This window comes from Rattus rattus, chromosome 6 (genome assembly GCF_011064425.1).
Source record: "Rattus rattus isolate New Zealand chromosome 6, Rrattus_CSIRO_v1, whole genome shotgun sequence".
In the NCBI taxonomy this organism is placed as follows: domain Eukaryota; kingdom Metazoa; phylum Chordata; class Mammalia; order Rodentia; family Muridae; genus Rattus; species Rattus rattus.
The window spans coordinates 146,253,531-146,276,486 of NC_046159.1; positions in this window are offsets into that span (position 1 = coordinate 146,253,531).

Genomic DNA, 22,956 nt, shown 5'->3' on the forward strand with positions numbered 1-22,956 from the left:
AGAGAGCCCATGAAGTGATATCATTAAAAATTTTTTCAAAAGAATGGATAATAGCCTTATATTATGTAATTTTGTTGCTTCTTCAATGTAAAAAGTTAGAACCTTGAATCTTTCAGTGTATATGGAAATTTTTACTACAAACCTTTGCTCTCAACATGAGCTTTAATATTTGGGGAGTAGCTGTTGCACTACTCCAGAAAAGAATATTTGAAGCTAATTTTAAGCTTCTAAGGATATGTTAATTGGCTAAGTACCTCACCTTACCAGAGGACTTAGGCCTTTGTTTGTTATCCTCATTGGAGATAAAGCTTTTGTCGTATTAGTACAAAATTGTAGGCTAGAGTCATGGAAGTATTTTTTAAAAAAAAGAAACCTGGTAAAACATATCTTATTCCAAACAGCAATTAATTGGTTATTACAAAATACTGATATTTGGCCTATTACATATAGAAATTTTCAAGCAAAATTGATAATTTTACTCTTTGCATGCTTTTCTATTTACTGTAAATTTTGCATGCAACCCATAGAATATCGCTTAGTGTATTTATAGGTGGTTCATCTAATGAAAAGGCTACATGTATGATTGGATCCTTGTTTATTCTCTTGAGTTTCCCCTGCTTCAACACAGACTATTAAATTCGTGCTGTAGCCACTGTTTTTAAATGTTAAAAATCAAGCTTTCAATTCATATGCTGATAGCCAATGTGTGGCTTGTGGTTTACAATTGATTACAATTACTTAATGCTTTATTGGAGACAAGTTTTCTACTTGAAATCAGTGAGTGATGATTTCAGTGTGAATGTCTGACAACTCACTGTCCTTTCAGTGCTCTGGCTCAGAGAACTAAACAAAACCATAGACCCAGCTCTTTGAAAATGATAATGGAGTTGATAACATTCCCTCACAAATAGAGGAAGACTCCAGTTGCTTACATTCAACGCCCAGCCTCACCCTGCCGGCTCAGGGATTTCTAGTAAGACTGAAGCTGGACAGTATTTATAGGATTTGGCATCTCTAATTAATGCTTATGTTTAGGTAAATAAAGCTGGTGAGGGGCTGGAGTGATGGCTTAGTGGTTAAGAGCACTAAGTACTGTTCCTTTATAGGCCATTTAAGAACTCAAACTGGATTGCCTGGACCCCTTAGCAAGGGAGGACAATGATACCAGGCAGATTATAGGCCTTATATAGAAACAGTTAGTCAAAAAATCTCATTCTTTATATATCCAAAACAATAATGCTGGAGACAATAATTTGGTATAAAAGTCAATTTATAGATACTCAGTGCTCAGTGTACTCAATTTAATCCTCAAGGACTTATCTTAATAAATAATATTTTAACAATATTTTAATAAATAAAAAAGGGGAGTTATCCCTGTATGCTAAAATATGCTCCTTTTATTTCAATGTTAAAATTTGTATGCCAAGGAACTCTTGTTTGGTGTTTATGGCACCCTACAACTAGGCATACTTCTGCCTAGGTGAAATAGAAAGACCCACATACTGGCATGATCCTGTCCAGGTATTTTATATGGGGAAGAGGAATCTTTGTGTTTTTCTACAGGATGCTACAAAGTATGCCAGCTGCCAGAGGTGGTTGCTGAGACTTGCTGATCCTGATTACATGAAGATTCAGCTCTCGTGGTTCTTGTCCCTAGATGCATTCCTCTGCCCTGAGAGAAAGATAGAAGATCCCCTCATTCCCCTGGTGACTCTTGCTGCCTTAACTGGTGTTGTCTGAGATCTATATAACTTGGGGCAGAGTTCCCTTGCCTGCTGGTTGTTCCAGAGAAGAATGACTGATCCTGAACTGTCCTGGGAAAGACCTTGGCACTTTCGCTGCTTTTGTAGCAGCCATTACTGCTGCAGCCATTGTGTCTGCAGTGTCTGGAGTTACCTGCCCCCCAATCTATTGTTAGGCAAGCACAGTGGGTGAACTTTCTGGAGTAGTTGCTAACAATTGGGAATTCTAAATTTTATTACAGGAGAGGCTTGACTAGGCCCTTGGTGGTATGGCCATAGCAGCTGAGGAGAACCAGATGAGGTGCCCACTACTTCGGGAGAGGCTCAATTTCTACAATCTCTTATATTAATGCCATCTGGCTCCTACTCTTTCGCCCCTGGGCTCAAGTAAGAGGAATGAGAAGATGATCCAATGTAGCTATCCTCAGGGACGGGCAACTTCCTCTGACCCTTGACCAATCTAAGACATGGTGCCTTGGGGGCGACAAGGTGATCCTATGACAGATAAGGCTGGGGTTCGAGAGGTCGATCCTAAGACAGAGGTGGCTACACCCCGTTTAAACGTGCGGGCCGGTCAAATGCTCCTCTGCCCAGTTTCTCCCCCAATAACACACACGTATAGCCCAGAACGGTGTGTTACAGCATAAGTTCATTCCTAGCCATTGGGGTGCAGTCCTAACTGCAAGAGTGGCTCGCCATGGCCGAGCTGGGCACTCTGTGAGGCATGTCTGATCTATCTCAGACCACTACTTCCACCTAATGGTCCTTTTTTTTAATAAAAGAATAACAGGGGGAGATGCAGTGAGCCGTATTGATTTGGGCCTGGCCGCTTTGTGAATGCATAGCTCAAGGTGGCTACTTGACTCTGGGCTGCATGGCCACAGAGGTTTAACCTTGAATTGACTGCCATACAGACTTGAGATTGTTGAACTAAGGCCTCTCCCAGGAAGACCCTGGGAGCAATGACAGGATGTTTCAGCCTGAGCAAAACACCAGATGTCCCTGAGCAGATTCCTGAGAAGGGTTCGACCTTTTCAAAGAACATGTCCCGGAAGACTGTTGCCTCTTTGTTATAGGAGGATATCTTGCAGTGTAGTGATTCACCTATATCCTTGGGCACTTCCCAAACTCCCCCCCCTAAGCTTCAGTTCCTGCTTCATTTCCTGCCTCAGAGCTTTAAATGCTGTACATTCCTCTCAATAAACGAGACCTTGACAACAGAACTCTTGCTTGGTCTCCTTCTTCTCTTCACCCCCATTTTGGCCCACAGGTAGAAAGCCTCTTCGGGACCCTGAATAACTGGGTCCCCGCTGGCGGGGACACTCCTATTTTACCTTATGTATATTTTCTTACCCATTTGAACATACTTAAAATTGCTAATCTGTGTTCTTAATCCAGTAAATCCAAAATCTGGACTTCCATATATGAATTATATTTTGTTTCTTTTTGTATCCTATAATCTTTAGCAGAAGAATTTAAAAGTATAAACTGACAGCTTGTGATATTCTCATCTGAACTTTCTGGTGCTCTTTGTTTTGGTGGTTACTTAGGCTTGTGACCAATTAATTCTATATAGCTTGTAGTTTTATTATGTGTAGCTACTAAAATATTTACAAGGCTAGATTAGAGACCAGTTAATGGGCATTAATATTTACAAGGCTAGATTAGAGGTCAGTTAATGGTTAGAACATTTGGAATCTGTCTTTGCTGAAAGCCTCTGTGGGTATGTGCTGGAATATTCCATTTGTCACCCAGCATGGCTGTGGATACCTCTACCTCATCTCCACCTTCTGTTTTTGAAGAGCACGAAAATCAATCTGAGGTAAGTGAATCAAAACCAGCTCAGTACTGAGATGTGTACAATCATCCATGAAATTTATAGGCAAATGGAATGAACTAGAAAATATCATCCTGAGTGAGGTAACCCAATCACAGAAAAGCACACTTGGTATGTACTCATTGATAAGTGGATATTAGCCCAAAAGCTTGAACCACCCAAGGATAATGATATGATAAATACTTTTCCAATAAAGCTTATTTTCAAAGGAAAGGACTTTCTGAACAGAAAGGCACTATGATCAACAGCTAAAAATGGGACCCCATAAATCAAATTATATAAGAATGTTAAAAAAAAAAAGCTAGATGTCCATAAAACTCAGTTTAAAATGGTGCACTGATCTAAAAAGGGAATTATCAAAAGAGGAAATGCAAATCACTGAGAAACATTTAAAGAAATGTTCAACATTCTCAGCCATCTAGGAGATGCAAATCAAAACTACATTGAGATTCTATCTTACATCTGTCAGAATGGCTATGGCCAATTATACAAGTGACATCATATGCTGGTGAGGATGTGGAATAAGAAGAACATTAATCTTTTGCTGTACAACTACTATTGAAATCTGTGCGATGGTTCCTTAGGAGGATAGAAATCGATCAATCTCAAGATCCAGCTATACCACTCTTGGGCATATACCAAAAGAATATTTATCTTAACTTAAGGACACTTGATCAACCATGTTCATTGTTACTCTACCCATAATAAAAGACATCTAGATATTCTTCCTTGAAAGAATGGAAAAAGAAATTGTGGCACATTTACACAATGGAGTGTTACTCACCTGTTAAAAAATATGAAATCATAAAATTTACAGGTCAATAAGTGGAACTAGAAGAAATCATACTGAGGGAGGTGTCCAAAATGCAGAAAGACAGATGTCTTGGGTATGTATTTGCTTATATGTGGATACTAAATGTTAGGTCAATGATAGCTAAGCTACACAGTGCCACAAGAGTTAGCTATATAGATAAAATAGTACTGGGGGAGGATGATACGTAGATCTCCCAGGAAAAAGGGCAATGGGAAATATAATAGAACATTATAGATGAATGGAGGGACTGGGATGGGAGTATTGTGATGAGAGGAAGAAGAAAGAGAAAGACCAGGGAGAGGGGAGAAGGGAAGAGAGGGAGAGAGGGAGAGAGAGAATAAGGGCCATTTGAGGGCAGAATGGAAAACTATTACAGTAGATGGTTTCTAAAATATATACATATGTGAAGGTGATTTAAATAAAATTGTTAAATAATGGGGACCCTACAGTGTCGGCGCCAGCACCGACCTGGTACCGAGAATCTGGCGAAAGCCTACGGGATGAAAGAAACACACACACACACACACACACAGGTTATCGTGTCAGAGAGAGAGAGAGAGAGAGAGAGAGAGAGAGAGAGAGAGAGAGAGAGAGAGAGAGAGAGGAGATGGAGAGCGGAAGGAAGAGTGAGTGTGAGGAAGAAGAGTGAGAGAGAGGAGGAATAGTGAGAGTCTCCTGTAGCTTTATTCACCACTTATATACCCAAGTCTCCAGGTAGAAAATAACTGGGAAGCACAATGGGAAACCCTGGCTCGTGACTACCTGGCTCGTGACTTGGTAACAAAAGACCAACTATGAGACCTGAATTAATTAGGGAGAAATCCCAGAAGACCAGCCTAAATCTCAGGATAAAGGCTGAGGAAGTAAAAGGCAGAATGGTGACCACCACCCAGGTGTGGTCAGGTGTATCAGTTCCACATGCATCAGCCTGGCTCAGCAGAGGTCATGCAGTGGAGACACCGGGTGTTTACTACTTGGTCTTTTCTTCCTGTGCCATAAATACATGGGAGAGGCCTCTGTCCAACAATCCCATGACTTTGTGGCCATACAGTTACAAAGTGGCCAGGCCCAAATCCAATATGGCACTACACTACAGGTCCCTTGTATGTATGTTATGGCTCCCAATTTAGTGTATTTATGAGATACTTGAATGCAAATAAGTGGCCTCTAATCCTCTTGGGTTTTTATTTTCTGCTGTTTGTTTTGTCTAGTTCTTTTGTGCTACCTTTTTAAAAATTATTATATCTCATTTTATATTTTTAGTAGATATATTTCTTTACTTACATTTCAAATGTTATTCCCTTTCCCGGTTTCCTGTCCATAAGCCCCATCTCCTCCCCTCCGCATTCCCCCATTCATCCCCTTACTGCCCCCCGATATTCCCCTGTACTGGGAGTCCAACCTTGGCAGTACCAAGGGCTCCCCCTTTCGCTGATGCTCCAATAAGGCTATTCTCTGCTACATATTCAGTTGGAGCCTTGGAGTCCATGTATAGTCTTTCGATAGTGGTTTAGTCCCTGGAAGCTCTGGTTGGTTGACATTGTTGTTCTTATGGCGTTGAAAGCTCCTTCAACTCTTTCAATACTTCCTCTAATTCCCCTCAAGGAGGTCCTGTTCTCAGTTCAGTGGTTTGCTGCTAGCATTGACCTCTGTATTGAACATGCTCTGGATGTGTCTCTCAGGAGAGATATATATCTGGTCCCTTTCAGCATGCATCTTTTAGCTTCATCAATCTTATCTAGTTTTGGTGGTTGTATGTATATGGGCCACATGTGGGGCAGACTCTGAATAGCCATTCCTTCAGTCGCTGCTCTAAACTTTGCTTCCATATCCCCTCCTATGAATATTTTTTCCCCTTTTAAGAAGGATTGGGACATCCGCATTTTGTTCATCCTTCTTCTTGAGCTTCCTGTGGTCTGTGGATTGTGTCTGGGGTAGTTCGAGCTTTTGGGTTAATATCCACTTATCAATGAGTGCATATCAAGTGTGTTTTTCTGTGTTTGGGTTACCTCACTCAGGATGATATTTTCTAGTTCATTCCATTTGCCTATGAATTTCATGAAGTCATTGTTTTTGATAGTTGAGTAGTACTCTATTGTGTAGATGTACCATACTTTCTGTATCCATTCCTCTTTTGAAGGGCATCTGGGTTCTTTCCAGCTTCTGGCTATTATCAATAAGGCTGCTATGAACATAGTGGAACATGTGTCTTTGTTGTATGTTGGAGCATCTTTTGGGTATATGCCCAGGAGAGGTATAGCTGGGTCCTCAGGTAGTGCAATGTCCAATTTTCTGAGGAACCTCCATACTGATTTCCAGAGTAGCTGTACCAGTTTGCAATCCCATCACCAATGGAGGAGTGTTCCTCTTTCTCCACATCCTCGACACATCTTAGCCATTCTGACTGGTATGAGGTGGAATCTCAGGGTTGTTTTGATTTGCATTTCCCTGATGACTAAGGATGTTGAACATTTCTTTAGGTGCTTTTTTCTCCATTTGAGACTCCTCAGCTGGGGATGTTTTGTTTAGCTCTGTACCCCATTTTTAATAGGGTTATTTGGCTCTCTGGAGTCTAACTTCTTGAGTTCTTTGTATATTTTGGATATTAGCCTTCTATCGAATGTAGGATTGGTAAAGATCTTTTCCCAATCTGTTGATTGCCATTTTGTCCTAAGGACAATATCTTTTGCCTTACAGAAGCTTTGCAGTTTTATGAGGTCCCATTTGTCAATTTCTTATCAACCTGTACAAAGCTTAAGACCAAGTGGCTCAAGGACCTCCACATCAAACCAGATACACTCAAAGTAATAGAAGAAAAAGTGGGGAAGAGTCTCGAACAAATGGGCACTGGGGAAAATTTCCTGAATACACCTCATTTTATAATTATCCCATACACGCCTGATGATTTTCTAATGAAAGAGAGAAAGGGCATGTGTCTGGGTGAGAGGAGAGGTGAAGAAACTGTAAGGAGAAAAGGAAGGGAAAGCAAAATCAGGGTACATAATGTGAGACTAAAATCTATTTTTCAAGATGAGAAAAATAAATAAATAAAGCTTTGCAGTTAGTCTGTTGTTCTCCTCAGTATTGCTAACTGCCTCAGGGAGCAGTGATATTAAATGTTTGACTGTAATTATTTCTAACAAACATCTTACCTGGGAGGTGGGGCAATTTTCATACAAGGTGGTAATGGTCTTAAGTTACAGTGGGTTCCCCCATTCTAAACCAAGTAATTACATACATCAAATCACCATCATTGACCAGTAACGGTGCTTTAGAGAGAAACCACAACATCACTTCCCGACAATGACGTCCAAACTGCCAATTCAGTAATTGTGATGCTGTCATGGAACTAGAAAGTAGAGGAAGTGCTGGAGGTAGAATACAGCAAGTGAAATGCCATGAAGTTCCATCATTTTACTGAGATCCATCTGTATCTCTTGAAGAAGGAATTTAAGCTTGCATCAAAAAAGTATATAACTAAAATTATACCTAGTCTCTTATCATTAGATAGACTTTATATTTGAAAACAATTAAAGGATTACTCCTTTTCACGTTATGCTTACTAGTGTTTGCTTCTGTATGTGTATGTGTACCATGTAAGTCCCAGTGCTTTCAAAGGCCAAAAGAAGGCATCTGATCCATAGGAATTAGAGGTATAGGCAGCTATTAGTCAACACATAGATGCTGGAAGCGGAAACTCTGTTCTCTGTTAGAGCAGTACAATCTTTTAACTGCTGAGTGGTCTCTTAATGCTCTTAGAATATATTTTTAAAGTAATTTACTTCCAAATAATAGTGATTAACCTCATCAAAATTGAAGTATGTTTGCTAACAATAGTGTAAAAACAATCTGTATTTATTGAGTGGTTCCTCTGTGACTGGCTGTGTACTAAGAAGTGAGTTTCATTTCCTGTTTCTGTCTGTGCCTTGAGCTGAACCAGTCCCACAGTTCTCTGTACCTAAATCCCATGGGCGAGAGAGCTGGACTGTCAGAAGTGCGGACAATCCTGAGAACTCAAGGGAGAACTCCACTTCTGTTCATATTCCTGGCCCAAGGGGAACATGCCTAGTGCCATCTGGATACAAGAACCTAGGAGTGGTCAGGTGAGGACCCTTCTGCTTTCTGTTTGCACTGGAGCTAAATCAATCCTACAGCTCTCTGTACCCAAATCCTGTGGAGGAGAGAGCGGGACTCTCAGAAGTGCTCACAATCCTGAGAGCTCATGGTAGCTGACCACTTCTGTTCACATTTCTGACGCCAGTGGAACCTGCCTAGTGCCTTCTGGGCAAAGGAACCTAGGAGCAGTCATGGACAGGTCCTTTCCAGTTTCTGCCCAGTCCCACAGCTCACTGTACCCAGATCCAGCTGAAAGAAAACAGGTCTACAGGAGTACTGACACACAGACCTAGAGGAGGGACAAGCCACTGTCAGAGACAGCAAGACAAGCTAACACTAGAGACAACCTAAAGTGAGAGGCAAGCACGGGAACCTAAGCAACAGAAACCAAGACTACTTGGCATACCAGAGCTCAGTTCTCCCACCAAAGCAAGTACTGGATATCCAAACACACTGGAAAAGCAAGATTTGGATTTAAAATGATATTTCATGATGATGATAGAGGACTTTAAGAAGGACATAAATAACTCCCTTAAAGAAGTACAGGACAACACAGGTAAACAAGTAGAAGCCCTTAAAAAGGAAATACAAAACTCCCTTAAAGAATTATAGAAAATCACAACCAAACAGGTAAACTAATTGAACAAAATCATACAGGATTTAAAAATGGAAACGGGAAAAAAAAAAAGAAAGCACAAAGGGAGAAAACACTGGAGATAGAAAACCTAGGAAAGAGATCAGGAGTCATAGATGCAAGTATCACCAACAAAATACAAAAGATAGAAGAGAGAATCTCAGGGGCAGAAGATACCATAGAAAACATTGACACAACTGTCAAAGATAATGTAAAATGCAAAATGCTCCTAAATGAAAACATCCATGAAATCCAGGACACAATGAGAAGATCAAACCTAAGGATAATAGGAATAGAAGAGAGCAAAGACTCCAACTTAAAGGGCCAGTAAATATCTTCAATAAAATTATAGAGGGAAACATCCCAAACCTAAAGAAAAAGATGCCCATAAGCATACAAGAAGCTTATATAACTCCAAACAGATTGGACCAGAAAAAAAATTCCTCCCATCGCAAAATAGTCAAACCACCAAATGCATAAAACAAAGAAAGAATATTAAACACAGGAGGAAAAAAGGCCAAGTAACATATAAAAAAATGGGGTACAGAGCCAAACAAAACATTCTCAGCTGAGGAATATAGAATAGATAAGAAGCACCTAAAGAAATGTTCAACATCCTTAATCATCAGGGAAATGTAAGTCAAATAACCCTGAGATTCCACCTCACACCAGTCAGATTGGCTAAGATCAAAAACTCAGGTGACAACAGATGCTGCCGAGGATGTGGAGAAAGGGGAACACTCCTCCATTGTTGGTGGAATTGGAAGCCGGCACAACCACTCTGGAAATCAGTCTGGAGGTTCCTCAGAAAATTGGACATTGAACTACCTGAGGACCCAGCTATACCCCTCCTGGTATACATCCAAAAGATGCTCCAACATACAACAAAGACACATGCTCCACTATGTTCATAGCAGCCTTATTTATAATAGCCAGAAGCTGGAAACAACCCAGATGCCTTTCAACAGAGGAATGGATACAGAAAATGTGGTGCATCTACACAATGGAGAGACTGAAGCAATGGCCATTCAGAGCCTGCCCCACCTGGGGATCCAGCATATATATATATATATATATATATATATATATATATATATATATATATATGCAGCTACCAAAACTAAACAACATTGATGAAGCCAACAAGTCCATGCTGACAGGAGCCTGATACAGCCATCTTCTGAGCAGTTCAGCCAGAGCATGACAAATACCTAGACAAATGCTAGCAGCAAACCATTGAACTGAGAATGGGGTCCCTGTTGGAAGAGTTAGGGAAGGAATTGAAGATGCTGAAGGAGCTTGCAACCCCATAAGAACAACAATACTTACCAACCAGAGCTCCCAGGGACTAAACCACTCCCCAAAGAGTACACATGGACAGACCCATGGCTCCAGCTACATATGATGCAGAGGATGGCCTTGTTGTGCACTAATGGGAGGAGAAGCCCTTGGTCCTGCCAAGGCTGGAAACCCCACCACCAGCAGTGTAGGGGAATGTCAGGCAGGGAGCGGGGAAAGGAGAGGAAGGTTTGGGAGGCGGAACATCCTTCTAGAAGAAGGAAGAGTGGGATGGAATAAGGGGCTTATGGATGGGAATCGGAAACCCGGAATAACATTTGAAATGTAAGTAAAACATATCCAAAAGAAAAGGAAGGAAAGAAATTAGTTTCAATTTCACATTTAAGTTTTCATTATTCTATGTATGTTCAATAGGCTAACACACTAAGGAAAAGGAAGCATACGATGAAAAGTACTGCGTGATGTGCAATCAGACTTTTCAGTACAGCTTTCCTATCTCACCCCACCGTAGCCTGCACTTCATTTTTATTCTTTAATAGCACTGGAACGAAATAGCTAAAACAGCTATTTTGACAACACACTAATGCCCTGCTGGATCTGCATTGTTTCCCTTCTTGTTCTTAGGTGTGCATTTCTAGGACTTCATTCATGCTTTACTTCTTGATAGTTATAGATGTTTCTTGCAGCAAAATAAAAGACTGTTATTCAAGAATGTAAAAAAACCTTGGTGTAATTTACAGCATTCGCTAACTTGCATGTATTTAGTGAGCAGCTATTGTGTGTCTGGTACTTCTCTAAGGTTAAAAACACTGCAGGTCCAAGTCAGACAAAGCCGCAGAATCTAGAATGCCTAAGAAATATGCATGCCACAAAGGGAGGGAAGGCAATATGTTTAGGGACTTTTAGAGTCACATTAATGGAGGCCAGTATGTCTCATGGGTGCAGGGTATTAAAAAATATTTATATTTGGTTTTAGAAGCAGACAAAGACTACAAGACTTAAAGAGAGCTTTGAAGTCACAGGGGACTTTTTGGTATGATTTTGGTATACTCACTCAGGTTGATGGAGTAGCCTACAGCGTGGTACATGGCCACTTGATAGGGAGGAGAACACCTGGAGAGAGTGGCCAGAATCAATTCATATGACTGTTGTGTATATCCCATTGATAGAAAGCATTGACATGATTAAGCCTCCAGCAGGGAGTAGACAGTAAGTAGATCCACCCCCTCATGGAGTCCCAGGGTACATTTGCACACAAAACGACCTTGAATGATAACTTCAGTTTAAGTTTTATGGTTTTCTATAACAAAGTTTAAGTGATGTCATTCCAAATATATTTTAGTGTAACTAAAGCTTTTCTTTGTCACCAAAACTATCAGATAAGCCAGGGAGATAGAATGGACTCTGACTTTCCTCAGAAAAAGGAAATCTCTGGATTAAAGTTAAGGTCCTGTCCAGTTTTTGAAGATCTACACAGAGAACCAACTGTCTTTGCAGCAGGTAGCCTGACTCTAATCTCCAGCAATACTGTGAGAACTGAGGTGGCTTTCCAACACCAGAAGTCTTCTGGCTTTTCATTTTGGCTTCTTTCCACAATACAACTGAGATATTTTCTCAGCTCTATTTCTAAGCATAGAATTCTAGTGTGTCCAGCTACTTCTGAAAGTGGTTCCTTTCTTGTCATGTGTCCATGGAGTAGTTATACCCCATGTTTGTGCTATAAAAAGAAGAAAGCCCGTGTATAGGCTTCAAACAGCAACTGATAGAAACAGATGCAAAGATCCACAGCAGAACATGAGGCGGAACTTATGGCGTTCTAGGGGAGACAGAGAAGAAGGATTATATGAGGCAGAAGACTCAAGGATACCTCAAGAACATGATTCATAGAATCAACTAACCAGGGCTCATAGGACTCTTGGAGCCTGAAGCGAGCATCACGGAGCCTGTTAGAGTCTAGCCCAGGTTATCTACATATATGTTATAGTTACATAGTATGGAGTTCTTGTGGGAATCCTAACAGCAGAATCAGGAGCTGTCTCTGACTCTTTGGCCTGCTTTTGGGACAACTCCTACTGGGTTGTCTCATCCAGCCTTGGCATGAGGCTTTGTGCCTGGTCTTATTGTAACTAGCTATGCCATGTTCGTTTAATATCCCTGGGAGGACTGCTTTTTTTTTCTGAAGAAAAATGGAGGAGGAATGGATCTGAGGGAGATGTGAGGTGGGGGAGATGGGGTTGGGGAGATGGACTGGGAAGAGAGGAGGATGGGAAAACTGTTTGCATTGTAATACATGCGAGAAGAATTGGAAAAAACCAAAAGAATGAACAAAAACACCAGGATGGATCTAAGAGGGTCTTCATGCTAATTGTCACCACGACAGCGTGTTTGATCAATGTAATTCCAAAGTTCATGAGAACTCTTACATGCCTATCCACAAGTAACAGCACACAATAGGCATTAGAATTCTATGGGCCAAATAAACAGTATCTTTTGCATATGTGACTAAAGTTAAAATTCAAGTAGGCAAAAACTGTAAAGGAAAATGATAGTGATTTTGAATTGTCCTGTCACAGGAACTCTGAATTAGGCCAGGGTGTGTCATGAGGGTAATTTATTGAAAGTGTTATTATTTTGGAAAGGAAGGCCAAAAAGAATAACTTGTGTAGACTAGGACACAAATCCAGAAGAAAAATACTCAATATGTTTATCATAACACATTTATAAAGCACAAACACAGAAGTAGCTTAAGTACTCAACTTCAGAGTGGTTTAGTAAATGGTAAAAATCCAAAGATAAATTTTGTGCTATAAAAGCATGTTATATTGCAGAGGCTGCATGTGGAACTGTTTGAGATTATATATTTGTTATATTGTATATACATGTACAAATATATGTCTAAAACAGTACAATAAAAATGAACAGGAAAATGGCTAGGCGGGAAGTAACCAACATAGCATATATAGCCACAGGATGATAGAAAAAAAAAGGGATTTAAAATCATTCCTGCTTGCTGCCTAAGTATCACTTTATCATGTGGGCACAATCACATTATGTAGAAACACATAGGACCTCTCGGTTTGTCGGGAAGGATTTTATGGTCCCTTTAAGAAAAATAAGCTTTAAATGAGAGAATAGAAATGGAACATGATGTATTAGATTAGCAGAAAATTTGACTTTGTGTTTTCCCAAAATTTTCCTCTCAGCTGTGGGATTATTTAATCAGAGAATATAATGTAGACACATACAGTGTTCATGACTTTTTAAAACAGAAAATGCGAGTCCTCACATACAGGCGGAACACATTTCTCCCATAATAACACCAATGCCTCTTCCCACAATCGAGACTGAGACACTTTATGACTCCATATTAATCCATTTCATAAGCACTAACATTTGATTCATCATTTAAACAAGGCACAGAACTTCTCTCCTATGTTTGAGTCTTGAAAATAAATCCCACGGAGCTGTAGATGCGATAGACTGAGCTTAATTTAATGCCATTCATCACCACAGCTCCAGAAACCCTTTGCTTCTTATTCTGAGCGGAATAAAGGGAGACATTTATCTTCATTTACTTAGCTTTAAGCCCCACAGATTGCCTCTGTTTTTTCCTGGACGGCGGCAGAGATGGAGTCAGGAATCATAAGGAAGTAGAGGCACCCTTCCACCTGACTCTTTCAATCACCCTCCTTGGACTTTCTCCCTGCAACTTTGTCTTCATTAAGGCAAAGCCACCACTCATGCCTTGCATTTCTGTATGCTAATATCCTTTGCATGAGGATTTTTATTGTTTTCTTGGACTGTCTTTTGTGTATTATTGGTGTAAGATAAATGTGTATCTTGGTAATGGGTGTGCATGTGTGTATTAGCATTTTGTATTTGTAATAAAACCGTGATCCATGCTCATGACTACGAAAAATGCAAAGAACATTGCACAACTGAAGGAATTATATCATCACAGAGATAATCTAACTGTATTGTGTCTGACTTTTACACAGTGTTTTACTGATGTAATAACTTTTGCTTTCTTTTTTAAAATGAGATTGGCCTACAGATCAGTATTGTAAGACGGATGTTCAATGATCACATTTTTTAAACCATTTCGTCATTTATATCTGAAATCATTGTGAAGGATCACTGCATACAGAGAGGTAACATTGGCTTCAATGCTGCTATTTTTGTGCACATTGGTATAGCATATGTTATTACTGTCACTGGAAAAAAATCAATTACTTCCTAATCCCCAAGACTTCCTTTTGACGCTATCAAAATAAGTATTCTTTTTGTCTTTTTTAGAAAGAAAAGCAAATATCCACTTCTCATATTTGCAGCTAAAGACATCAGAGAAAGAAAGAAAGAAAGAAAGAAAGAAAGAAAGAAAGAAAGAAAAAAGAAACTAACCATTGTTTTTATTGTGTGCAAAATTTTATATAGGATATATACTTTTCAAGTATAAATTGTTTTTCTTCTCATAATTATCTGTAGTAAAATATTTTTGAACAGCTATCATGTACCCCAACTGTGTTAATATCATCCAGCTGTTCATGAAAGCTTATGTATTATGGATAATTTACAAAAATTTGCAATAATTTACATCTTTTATTTTTTTACACTAATCTGTTTATTAGGAATATTACTTACATCTTATTGGTCAACCCTGTGTTTCTGAACATAACATTTAATCCTACTAGATCCAAGTATGTAACAGTGTCCAATTCTATAAAGTGGTTAAGTCTTAAATCCCCAGCAGTGTTTAGAAACCGTGCAACTCATTTGCCCACTGGGCTCCGATGTCATCATGCAGAAGTAATTTTCATTCCTCAAGCATGACACACTTTCACAAGTCTACATATGCTTTCTCAAATGCCACTCTGCCTTTCTTTACACGTGATGAGCTTGTATTAGTATGTTACGTCTAATTAAATTGTCATCACCTTTGGGACTCTCTTTTAGACCTCCTCAGAGAAAATACCCACTTTGTTCTGTGATTCATGATAGCTATGTAGACAACCGTTTAACATTTTATGTGTCGGGATGGGCTGTAATTATACCTGTTTCCACCAAAATTCAAAAGTCTGGAAAGCAAGAGTCTTGGTGTAGGCTTCTGCTTGTCTTTGCCAATCATCCTGTTCTGCAAGTAGTCAGTGATCAAAATATGAGAACTGAATTAATATAGTGAAATAATTATCCTGAGGCCACTTTCTCACTCAGGTAGCAGAGTAAGAAGTTGCAGAATCTAGAAATAGAACAGTGATTGACTTTGATCTAAATGTATCTACATCTTTTGGAAAGAGATTTTACACCTATGGGTAATATTAAATACTAAGTCTTACCTACTTATCTACTAATTGCCTACTTTGAATCATAGGGTTACTTTGAAAAAGAAGTGGTACTGTGGGATAGTGTCTCTTTCTGTTAAAGGACAATTTAGAGAACTCAGCATAGATGGACAGTTTGCTATGGGCTTAGCTCCAAATGAAGCATGGTATTTTGTTGGGTTCAGATAGACTCAGGCAAACATCCCCTGACTTTTAAAGGGCCCAATGCCTTGTATAACTTCATGAATCTATGCTGTCTCCTTTACCCTGCAGTTATGGTAAATCTGATGACATTGGAGAATTACTAGTGTCTCTCTTATAGATTATTCTGTTGTTTAGGTTGTTTTTTGTTCAAACTATTTTCCCTTATGGTTTTTGGAATAGAATCTTCCCAATGGGAGAAATCAGAAATCCATTTCAGAAAGAGCCTAGATTTGTAAGTTGCTTTCCTCTTACAAGTAACTCTACTGGTGTGTACATAATAAACTCACATGAAATTCATTCCAAACGAACCATTGATTCCTACAAGCTGAAACTTAATACTTGATTAAAAATAAGATTGTGTTTAAGTTTGAGAATCCTGAAATCATTACTAATTGATTAATATGGTATTTAAACTTCCTAAGTTCAGCTCTTCCATAATGTAATAGAAAATAACCATTGTGTGTAAGCACGGTGTGGGCTTTCTCTCAACAATAAATGAATCATCTTGGACGCATACATAGAAGTACACTAACAAGAAATAGAAACATTCCCAGTTGGGAAACATAATCCTTTGATTGTAATCTGGTACGGACTAGAGTTGCGAAGAACCAGCATTCATTTCCTGATCTGTAATTTTAGACTGTAAGTTGGGCAGAGTCGGCCGTTTCCTTTAATAGTTTCATACCTGATTGTGCTAAATCCATTCTTAGCTTTTCTTCAAACTTTATCATATTTGAAGTCTGCCTGATAAAACCTAAAATGTTTTACAAAAGAAAATAACTGAAAAATGGAGTTACTATGATTTAAGGGGTCTGACTTGGCTAGTTCTTCTGTTTCTTTTTTGTAGACCCTAATGGAACTTTCTGGTGGCTCTTGGGCTCTTGGTCTCTTGGTCTCTGTTTCTCTCTCCCTCTGTCTTTCTCTGTATGTCTATTTCTCTCCCTTCCTCTCTCCCTCCCTCCCTCTCTCCTTCTCTTCCTCTCTCCCTCTCTCCCTTTCTCCCTCTCTCCTTCTCCCTGTCCCTCTCTCCCTCTTCCTCTCCCTCTCCCTCCCTGCTCTCTGTCTCTCATTCTCCTTTTCTACCTTATCCAGTAGAATCTATTTCTCCCATGTCTGTGTAACTGGAGCTATAAGGATGCGACATTCTTACAAAATGCTTTTGCTTCAGTAATCTATGGCATGAATGACTTAATTTATATCATTGTTGAAGTGAAAAGGTCTGAATGAAACATGATCTTATCCACAATATTGCTGATTATATTCCCAAATTTCTGTTTTCTCCTATAAATTTTTGACCACGTCATTTATTTCTCTTTGCTCTTTGACCATCTAGTACAATCAAAATACAGTTTACTTGGGACTACACCTCTTTGTTCATTACAACTCAAGCTCCATGAATGAGAAGTAGGGGTGCATAATTCTATCAGTAGTACTTGAAATGAAGAGAACTCTCAATGTGTATTTACCAAACACTGAACAAATTTCAACAGACCGAAAGTGAAATCAACACTATGATTCTACTTTGGAATCTGTAATGTCAACTAAGTTTTTAATCCTTAATTTGATACTCTTTTGCAAAGAGTGATGCCACCAAGAAAGTCATGTGCTATCTGGAGAAAGAAGTTAGTTTTAATCTGTAGTTAATTGAAAGCAGACGTGATTGCTTTTGGTTTGCTTGACTTAATGGTATCTAACTCTATGAAAATCCAGTTGTCAAATAAATGTATCACATTCCTGAAGATGCTGAAGCTTCCTTCATTCCATCCCTCTCAGCCTCATAGAATAAGACAGATGCAGCACCCCACCTCATGAGTTGCAGAAACTGCTGCCATTGAGGCTGGAACAATGGAATGGAACAGGAAGTCATGGATAGTGTTATGTTTTCCTGTCACATCGATATCAAGTTGTTGAAGTCTCACATGACATATTATCCTCATCATTTCAGAAAATCATTTGTTTTCTCTTCTCCTCTTTTCTTTTTTTTCCCTTTTTTTTGGATACCCACACATTTGATGATTTAAATGAAGGATTTAGGCTCACGCTTAAAATTCAAATCATATGTTATCTCTTGAGAAGTTTTATAAAATGCAAAGTTGATTTTTTACAATAATTATATTCTACAATGAATCAATTCATTAACTAAAACATGTCACAGTGCCATCCTAGATCCAAGAGATGATGATGATGATGTCACTGCTTGAAAGGAAGTATTCAAATCTTATAGCCAATATCAAACCAGGAAGTGGGATTATTTTTACACTCAGATTACTATAACCATAAAAACTGAATATCGACACTGGATTTAGAACACTTAATATTAACATACTTGTTTCTTGGAATTAAGTCTCTCTTCTTTCTTTAATTATAATCTGTACATTTGGAATCAGCTATTCTACCAGACTGATGTGATTGTTGTAAATGACACTGCAGTTTCAATAAAAATAAGCTCTTACTTGGCAGTGATACCTTTTCAAAAGTGAGAAAAACATTTTTCTCTTTTAGGCACACACACACACACACACAGAGAGAGAGAGAGAGAGAGAGAGAGAGAGAGAGACCCTCTGGTTATTCAATATTATTGGATATTGATTGATTATATCAATATTGACTAATTATAATTTAATAGACAACTGTCTTAGTTCATTTTGTGTTTCTGCAAAGAATACCCAAGGCTAGATAATTTATAAAGAATGAAAGGTTATTTAGTAACCAGTTCTGGAGGCTAAAAGACTTTGATCAAGTGGCTTCATGTGTTGGCTTCACTACCCAACAGAGGTATAGAGCAATAAGGAACCATATATGAGAGGAGGAGACAAGAGGTAAAAAAAAAAATTAACAACCCACTCTTAGAAGACCACATCCAACCTTATGAGTTCTTATCTGGTTTCCCAAAGAATAAATGAATTTCACTCAAATGCACCATCTTCCAATAATGATACTTAACAACCAACCGTAGCATGTGGTTTAGAGAAGACATGTTACATTAGAACAACAAGCCAGCCCAGGTAAAGCCTTCAAGAATGGTGAGGCAAGAATGTGCTTTTCTACTAGATGGAAAAGAAACTGGTGGGAGGACAACAGTACCACAGCCATGCCTTAGATGTTTTAGTGCCTTGAGACTCTTGCTATGTTCACTGCAGTTGTTCCAAGCAACAGAGCCCACTATAACATCTGACAGCTAAAAGCCTTTAATGTTTCCTCATGGACTGCAGTTCAAAACATAGAGGAGTAATACACACACACACACACACACACACACACACACACACACACACACACACACACATACACACACACAGACTTATCAATATGCTATATATGTAAATATGTTTTTCTAGTTTCTAATTCATCTCCTTTTCTCTTGATTATCCAAATAAACCACATATTTTGATCACAATGAATTAATTTTTTTGTGACACATATCTCTATGCCACAATTTCCCCCAAAGCTTCAGTCCAGTTTTCTGCATCAATCCGAATTAATTCCTACCAGCCTTGTGAGATCATGATGACAGTGTATATCACTGGCAAGTTATGATGACATTTTATGATTAAGTAGCCTTGATCATGCTCATTAATGCAATGCCTCTTCCATTTTCCTTTCTGCCCTCAGAGAATGAACCTTGGTTCCTGGTTACTTTTTGGGTAATATTCTCCCCTTAATAAATCCAGGTTTCTTCACATTTTCTGTACTCATCTCTCTCCCATGATCCCCACCACAGCTGCATTCAGATTCCTGTGTTGGATAGCTGCCTCCTTTGGAACATGGTCTTTCTCTGTCCTTTAAACTACCAGTGCACACACCAGGCCTGTGAAATGTCAGTACGGCCCTCCTCCTCTTTCCTTTTCAAACTGAGAAACTAATTTTGAGTGTTATTACCACAAATAAATGGTAAATGTAACATTATTTGTATGTGACATGTGGGCTATAAATTGAATGTCATGCAGTCACAAAGTACGTGTAATTTTATGTCAATTTAAAAAAGTTTCACATCTTAAGTACAAAAATTACTATCTCCATCCTAAATTAATAGTTGAATAGTGGTGACTGAACATTTTAAATTATTCAGTCATCATCTCAATCCCTGAAATACTGAAATCTTGTGGAGTGGAAAGCTAATTTATGAGGTGAATTCCAAATGCCAATATTGACTTAGTTGTGAATTATGCACTCCTTTTAGAAACACTCCTGGCTATCTTTGAAATTAAATATCTGGCGTTTCCTCTCTTGTCTCCTTCTAATGTATCCTCTTCCTCAGTAGAGACAGAGCCCCTCTTTGTTCTGTAACACCACCCGTACTTGTGATGAATGAGTCCAGGCTGCGGTTACATTTGTCCTTATCTCATTTGAAGCAAAATATCTGGCAGCGTCTTATCTGAACGTTAACAAGTGGAGATAAACCTTGGTAGAAATGTCTCTGGGCTGCATGGCTTTAACAACAGCAAACTATTTAAACCAAAAGCAGCTGTCTGATTCTTACCCCTGAAAAAAAATATATCTAAAAGTAAAATTCTCCCTAAAGGATGACAATACAGTTTTCAATCAAGTGCAAACGTAACTCGCCTGGACACTTATCTGCGATGAAGGTAGTTCAGTGAAAGACCACCTCTTTTGGTTTCATAACTGAAGTGACACTTGAGTGAGATAATGTTTGTTCTATCCCACCAGCAAGGTCATGGTGACGCTGCTAACGTAGCTCAGGTTGTTTAGCTTGGAGCCATCTCTATTGTGTTTTTATAAATAAGTCAGTTTGAAAGATTTGAGCTTATGACCTAGCACTCGCGGTTTTTCTCCAGAAAGATCTCAGGATATTTTCTCACTTCTGAATATAAAAAGGCAATTCAAGTGTCCCACTCCCTTTTTGAGGAGACTATATAAAACTGCATCATTAAAGAAAGGGAAAGAATAAATATTATGAGTGAAAAGATCAGCTATTCAATGTTTCTGTATTATGAGGACAGAGTCTCTCTTTTAAATTGGAAAACTATTCTTTTGGTGTGAGGCTGCTTGTTTTCCCTTAGCTCAGTGTTGTGATTTAGTAGTAAAATGCACAAACGGAGTGGGCACTTTCCTTAACACTCACTGTTGGGAATGTTAGTAACATTTTTATTCACACAAACATTATACTGATATATATTGAAAATATACACCAATTTGAAGTTGTTCCTATTCCTTTCGCTTTCTTCTTTCTTTCCTTCCTTCTTCCTTACTACAGTGGAAAAGACAATTTCTCAGTTGAACTGAAATTATTTTACTTCACAAACAAGGTAATTAAAGTATATGCGTGTTTAAGTCAATGCTTAATGATTTGAGATTATAATATACACCATTTACCCCTATCCTTTCCTCCCTCCCAACACTGCCATGTCCCCAGTCCCTTGCTTTCTTTTAAATTCAGGTTATTTTTAAATGAATTGTTGTCACATACATGCGTGTGTATATTCCTTAAAGGATAAACACAACACTCTTAGGCTGCATAGTGCTATTTATGTGTGTAGTCTCAGGGATGACCCTTCTCAGGGGTTAGATAACACATCTGTATGCTTGTCCCTGGGGAAGAAGATTCTTGTTGCTCTTATAGCATTCCTTAGTCACCTTTAGCTCTGTGTCTAGGGTTGAAGCCTCATGATCCCCTCCACCACTTCCATGTTATCATGTCTATTGGTGTGATCCCTGTTCAGGTCAAGTTTAGGCAGTCGTGTTGGTGAGACTTCATAGGTATAGTTTCCTTGACATTTCTAGGAGACATAATGTCACAGTAAACTCGATGGCCTCTGGCTTTTATAATATTTCCACAATGATATCCGAGCTTTAGGTGCAGGAGTTGTGTTGTAGATGTCTTGTTGGGACTGGGGTCTATACCAAATAGTGTTTTAAAAGCCAATATTAATTTAGATGACTCAGACTTAAACTAGAAGTACCCTTCTGTGACTCTAAGTCTGAAGGAATCTCTTTTCAGGACTTTTAGAGGCAGGGAGGCATTGATTTCAAGTTACCTTCCTACACCTTCCAACCCTTTCATCCTGGCTTCTTTTTTAAAATTTATTTGTTTGTTTGTTTGTTTGTTTATTTTTACACTCCAGATTTTATTCCCTTCCTGGTCCGCACCCTGAGGGTTCCACATCCCATACCTCCTCCTCATCCCCTCCTGACACCCACTCCAGACCCACTCCCCAGGTCTCCACAAGGATGTCTCCACCCCACTCACTCCACCAGACCTCTAAACTTCCTGGAACCTCCAGTCTCTTGAGAATTAGGTGCATCTTCTCTGACTGAACCCAGACATGGCAGTCCTCTGCTGTACATGTGTTAGAGGCCTCATCTCAGCTTGTGTATGCTGCCTGGTTGGTGATCCAGCGTCGTCTAAGATATCTCAGAGGTCCAGGTTAATTAAGACTGCTGGTCCTCCTACAGGGTTGCCCTCCTCCTTAGCTTCCTCCAGCTTTTCCCTAATTCAACCAGAGAGGTCAAAAGCTTCTGTTCTTTAATTGGGTGCACACATCTGCATCTGACTCTTTCAACTGCTTGTTGGGTCTTTCGGAGGGAAGTCATGATGGGTCCCTTTTTTTGAGTGCTCCATAGTCTCAGTAATAGTGTGAGGGCTTTGGGCCTTCTCTTGAGCTGGATCCCACTTCGGACCTTTCTCTGGACCTCCTTTTCCTCAGACTCTTCTCCATTTTTGTCTCTGCAGTTCTTTTCAGACAGGAAGAATTATGGATCAGGCTGCGGGATAGCAACCCTAACACTCATTTGATGCCCTGTCTTTCTGCTAGAGGTGGATTCAGTAAATTCCCTCTCCCAACTATAGGGCCTTTCATCTAGAGTCCCCCTATGTCCTTTGAGTCCTGAGAGTCTCTCACTTCCCATGTCTCTGGTACATTCAACCTCCTTCTTCCTGAGGTCACCTGTTTCCATTCTTTCTGCTGGCCCTCAGGTCTTAAAGTTAACAACAAAGTTTAATTTGGAATCAAAGGTTTTTTTCAGCATTTGTA